Here is a 6,284-nt window from a genome sequence, read left to right as displayed (position 1 = left end):
ATTTTGAATTCACTTTTGTGCATGGCAAGAGAAAGGGATTCAGTTTCATTTTGTTACATATGGATTTCCAATTTTCCCAGCACCATTTGTTGAAGATGCTATCCTTCCTCCATTGCATGCTTTTAGCCCCTTTATCAAATATAAGATAGTTGTAGTTTTGTGGATTGGTTTCTGTGTCCTCTATTCTGTACCATTGGTCCACCTGCCTGTTTTGGTACCAGTACCATGCTGTTTTTGTTACTATTGCTCTGTAGTATAGTTTGAAGTCTGGTATCGCTATACCGCCTGATTCACACTTCCTGCTTAGCATTGTTTTTGCTATTCTGGGTCTTTTATTTTTCCATATGAATTTCATGATTGCTTTCTCTATTTCTACAAGAAATGCCGTTGGGATTTTGATTGGCATTGCATTAAGCCTATAGAGAACGTTTGGTAATATCGCCATTTTGATGATGTTAGTTCTGCCTATCCATGAACAGGGTATATTTTTCCATCTTCTAAGATCTTCTTCTATTTCTCTCTTTAGGGTTCTGTAGTTTTCATTGTATAAGTCTTTCACCTCTTTTGTTAGGTTGATTCCCAAGTATTTTATTTTTTTTGAAGATATTGTGAATGGAGTGGTTGTCCTCATTTCCATTTCAGAGGATTTGTAGCTGATATACAGGAATGCTTTTGATTTATGCGTGTTGATTTTATATCCTGCCACTTTGCTGAATTCATTTATTAGCTCTAATAGTTTCTTTGTAGAGCTTTTGGGTCTGCTAGGTATAGAATCATATCATCTGCAAATAGTGATAATTTAAGTTCTTCTTTTCCTATTTTTATGCCTTTAATTTCTTTCGTCTGTCTAATTGCTCTGGCCAGTGTTTCGAGAACTATGTTGAACAGAAGTGGAGAGAGAGGGCATCCCTGTCTTGTTCCAGATTTTAGAGGGAATGCCTTCAGTTTTTCTCCATTCAGAATGATGCTAGCCTGAGGCTTAGCATAGATTGCTTTTACAATATTGAGGTATGTTCCTGTTATCCCTAGTTTTTCTAGAGTTTTGAACATAAAGGGATGCTGTACTTTGTCAAATGCTTTTTCCGCATCTATCGAGATGATCATATGGTTCTTATTTTTAAGTCTATTGATGTGGTGAATAACATTTATTGATTTCCGTATATTGAACCAGCCTTGCATCCCAGGGATGAATCCTACTTGATCATGGTGCACAATTTTTTTGATATGTTTTTGTATCCGATTCGCCAGAATTTTATTGAGGATTTTTGCATCTAGGTTCATTAGAGATATTGGTCTGTAGTTTTCTTTCTTTGAAGTGTCTTTGTCTGGTTTAGGTATCAGGGTGATGTTGGCCTCATAGAATGAATTTGGAAGTTCTCCCTCTTTTTCTATTTCCTGAAGTAGCTTGAAAAGTATTGGTATTAGTTCTTCTTTAAAGGTTTTGTAAAATTCTGCTGTATACCCATCCGGTCCTGTGCTTTTCTTAGTTGGTAGTCTTTTGATGGTTTCTTCTATTTCCTCAATTGATATTGGTCTGTTTAGGTTGTCTATATCCTCCTGACTCAATCTGGGCAGATCATATGACTTAAGAAATTTATCTATGCCTTCACTATCTTCTAATTTATTGGAGTATAAGGATTCAAAATAGTTTTTGATTATCTTCTGTATTTCTGAAGTGTCTGTTGTGATATTGCCTTTTTCATCCCGTATGCTAGTAATTTGAGTTCTCTCTCTTCTTCTCTTCGCTAGCATCGCTAAGGGTCTGTCGATTTTGTTTATTTTTTCAAAGAACCAACTTTTAGTTTTGTCAATTTTTTCAATTGTTTCTTTTGTTTCGATTTCATTAATTTCAGCTCTGATTTTAATTATTTCTTGCCGTCTACTTCTTTTGCTGTTGTTTTGCTCTTCTTTTTCTAGGATTTTGAGATGAAGTATGAGATCATTTATTTGTTAGTTTTTTCTTTTTTTAAGGAATGAACTCCAAGCAATGAATTTTCCTCTTAGAACTGCTTTCAATGTGTCCCATAGATTCCGATATGTTGTGTCTGTGTTTTCATTTATCTCTAAGAATTTTTTAATTTCCTCCTTGATGTCTTCTATAACCCATTGATCATTCAGTAACCTATTGTTCATTCTCCAAGTGATGTATGCTTTTTCCTTCCTTCTTTTATCGTTGATTTTCAGTTTCATTCCATTATGATCAGATAAGATGCATGGTATTATCTCTACTCCTTTATATTGTCTAAGAGTTGCCCTGTGACATAATATATGATCTATTTTTGAGAAGGATCCATGTGCTGCTGAGAAAAAAGTGTAACTGCTTGATGTTGGGTGGTATACTCTATATATGTCAATTAAGTCTAGGTTATTAATTGTGTTATTGAGTTCTATAGTTTCCTTATTCAATTTTTGTTTGGAAGATCTGTCCAATGGCGAGAGAGGTGTGTTGAAGTCTCCCATGATTATTGTATGGTGGTCTATTAGACTCTTGAACTTGAGAAGAGTTTGTTTGACGAACATAGCTGCACCATTGTTTGGGGCATAAATATTTATGATTGTTATGTCTTGTTGGTGTATGGTTCCCTTAAGCAGTATGTAGTGTCCCTCTTTATCCCTTTTGATTAACTTTGGCTTGAAATCTATTTTATTTGATATGAGTATGGACACTCCTGCTTGTTTCCGAAGTCCATATGAGTGATATGATTTTTCCCAACCTTTCACCTTCAGCCTATGTATGTCTTTTCCTATCAAATGCATCTCCTGTAGGCAGCATATTGTTGGGTCTTGTTTTGTGATCCATTCTACTAGCCTGTGTCTCTTAATTGGTGAGTTTAAGCCATTAACATTTAGGGTTATTATTGAGTTATGGGTTGTTCTTCCAGCCATATTTGTTTATTTCTGTTACTAAACATGGTTTGTTTTCCTCTATGATTATTTCCCCCCCCCCCTTTACTGTCCTACCTCCCACTGTTGGTTTTCATTGTTATTTTCCATTTCCTCTTCCTGTAATGTTTTGCCGAGGATGTTTTGAAGAGATGGTTTTCTAGCTGCAAATTCTTTAAACTTTTGTTTATCGTGGAAGGTTTTAATTTCATCTTCCATCCTGAAGCTTAATTTCGCTGGATACACAATTCTTGGTTGGAACCCATTTTCTTTCAGTGTTTGAAATATGTTATTCCAGGATCTTCTAGCTTTCAGAGTCTGTGTTGAAAGATCAGCTGTTATCATGATTGGCTTACCACTAAATGAAATCTGCTTCCTTTCTCTGTAGCTTTTAAAATTCTCTCCTTATTCTGTATGTTGGGCATCTTCATTATAATGTGTCTAGGTGTGGATCTCTTATGATTTTGCACATTCGGCGTCCTGTAGGCTTCTAGGATTTGGGATTCTGTCTCATTCTTCAAGTCTGGGAAGTTTTCTCGTATTATTTCATTGAATAGACTGCTCATTCCTTTGGTTTGGAGCTCTGTACCTTCCTGTATCCCAATGACTCTTAAGTTTGGTCTCTTAATGTTATCCCATATTTCTTGGATGTTCTGCTCATGGTTTCTTAACAGTCTTGCTGAGCTGTCTATGTTCTTTTCCAGTTGAAATACTTTGTCTTCATTGTCTGATGTTCTATCTTCTAAGTGTTCTACTCTGCTGGTAGTATTCTCCATTGAGTTTTTAAGTTGGTTTATTGCTTCCTGCATTTCTAGGATTTCTGTTTGTTTGTTTTTTATAACCTCTATCTCCCTGTATAGTTGATCCTTTGCTTCCTGGATTTGTTTGTGTAATTCATTGTCGAAGTGATCTTTCATTGTCTGATTTTGCTGTCTAATGTCTTCCTTGATACTCCAGATCATCTGAAGCATGTATATCCTGAATTCTTTATCTGACATTCCATCTGCTGCAGCTGTTACCTCTTCTAAAGTTGCGTTGACCTGCATTGCTTGTGGTCCTTTCTTTCCTTGTCTTTTCATACTGCTTGCGTATCTTTCCTGCAGGCGCGGGCGGTGGCTCTGCTCTCTCCTTATTCCAATTGGGGTGTCGTGGCTACCACGCCGGCAGGCCACCGGGCCTGATCCGCCGGTCGGTTGCAGGTTTGCCTACCCTGCAGGTGCGGGCGGCGGCTCTACTCTGCCGCTACTCCAAATGGGGTGACGTGTCTGTCATACCGGAAGGCCACTGGGCCTGTCCCGCTGGTCGGTCGCAGATCTGCCCACCTTTCGGGCTTGGGTGGTGGCTCTGCTCTGCCCCTACTCCAATTGGGGTGTCGTGACTACCCCACCTGCAGGTCGCTGGGCCTGTTCCTGGCACGGGCGGCGACTCTGCTCTGCCCCAACTCCAATTAGGGTGGTGTGTGTACCACGCCGGCAGGCTCCTGGGCCTGATCCGCCGGTCTGTCGCAGGTCTGCCTACCTTGCAGGCGCGGGCGGCAGATCTGCCCTGCCCCTCCTACCACGCCTGCGGACCCCTGGGCCTGATCTGCAGGTTGGTCACAGGTCTGCTCACCCTGTGGGCACGGGTGGCAATTCTGCTCCACCCCCACTCCAATAGGGATCACGTGACCACCACACCGGCAGGGCCTGATCTGGGCGTGGGCGAAGGATCTGCTCTGCCCCTACTCCAGTTGGGGTGACGTGTGTACCATGCTGGCAGGCCACTGGGCCTGACCCGCCAGTCTGTCACAGGTCTGTTTACCTTGCAAGCGCGGGCGGCAGCTCTGCCCTGCCCCTCCTACCACGCCCATGTACCACTGGGTTGCGGGTCTGCCCACCTTGCGGGCACGGGTGGCGGCTCCGCTCTGCCCCCTCTCCAATTGGGGTCACGCGGTCACCACGCTGGTGAGCCGCTGGGCCTGCTCCGGGCGCTGGCAGCGGCCCGGCTCCTCCCCTCTGGTTCGACGACAAATCGAGGAGACTCGGGTGTCTGTGCCTCACCCCCCCTACCAGGAGACCAACTGTTTCTGTCGCCGCTGGTATTGATGAAGTTCTCTCCTCCGCCGCTTTCTGATGACATCAGATCTCTGCCATGTTGGTATCCTATGCGAATGGCAGCATTTCGGTCCCCTTGCCGGGCAACCAAAGCAACGGGTGAGTCCTGACCGGCCCTCAGCAGGACCCGGACCGAGAAGCAGTTTCCGCGGGCTCCTAGCCCTGGGCCAAGGCCGCTCCGTGCTCGGTGTATGCTCCGATAAGAGTAGGCTCCAAGAAGCAGTCCCTGCGGGCTCAGTTCCGGGAGCCGGAACTCGGCCGCTTAGTGCTTGGTGTATGCTCTGATAGGAGCAGGGTCCAAGAAGCAGCCTCCGCAGGCTCCCCAGCCCTGGGCCAGGGCGGTTCCAGGAGCCGGAACTCAGCCGCCCCGCGCTCGGTGTTCGCTCCGATAAGAGCAGGTTCTAAGAAGCACCCAGGCACTGAACCCTAGCAATCTGTCTGTAAGCCACAGGTGAATGGCAGCCTGAAATTACCTGTTCTATGGCTGAATGAGCTGCGGTCAGTCGAAAACAGGGCTGGTGACGTCAGCTTTCCAACATGGTGGCCGCTGGCCTCCTCTGTGGTCTGACCGGTGTGGAGAACCGAGATGGACCGCTTCCTTCCCCCGTCTCGAACCCAGAATTCAGCCCTGAGTACGGTGCTTGCACGGCTGGCAGAAACTGCAGCACTGTATCCCTGCGCCGCTATCTCCTCGTTTCCCAGCGCGCGCTGCAGACTCTAGCCGCGGGGCGATTTGCTGAATAAGCAGTGTTACCCTCTGTGCGACAAACCTCTCGCGTTTGAGTCCCCGTAGCCGATCCTCGTGTGATGGAAATCCTTCCTCCAGGTTCCGGAGCACCCCACTATTGCTGGAAATTCCTAACAAGATAGCCTTTAGCCGTCCTGACTTGTCATACTCCCACACAGTGAAGCAGCACACGGGGGCAATGCACTCCCCTCGCCGCCATCTTCTTTTTTCCTTGTGACCTACTTTTAACTAATGTAGTTAACTAACTTAACTAAGTTTTTAACTTAGTGTTTCTATTTCTATCAACTCAACAAACTTGACCATTTTACATTTTGTGGCTAATCATTTTACAGTCTAATACATTTGCATAAATTAAATATATTGCAGTAACTTGAAGCAATGAGCTATACCACAAAACATCCCTGAAATCTTTTTGAATGCCTGCTTTTACAACAAAAACTTGGAAATGTGATTCCATTTTGATGATAAACACCTGCAATACACCAAGAATATTTTTCCAAACCATTCGTCCAGTTCCGTTGCTCATCAAAGTGCTATTTGGTAAGGTTTGGGGTAGAGGG

Source organism: Marmota flaviventris, chromosome 8, assembly GCF_047511675.1.
Source record: "Marmota flaviventris isolate mMarFla1 chromosome 8, mMarFla1.hap1, whole genome shotgun sequence".
NCBI classification, from domain to species: Eukaryota; Metazoa; Chordata; class Mammalia; order Rodentia; family Sciuridae; genus Marmota; species Marmota flaviventris.
Note: the sequence above shows the minus strand (reverse complement) of the source record.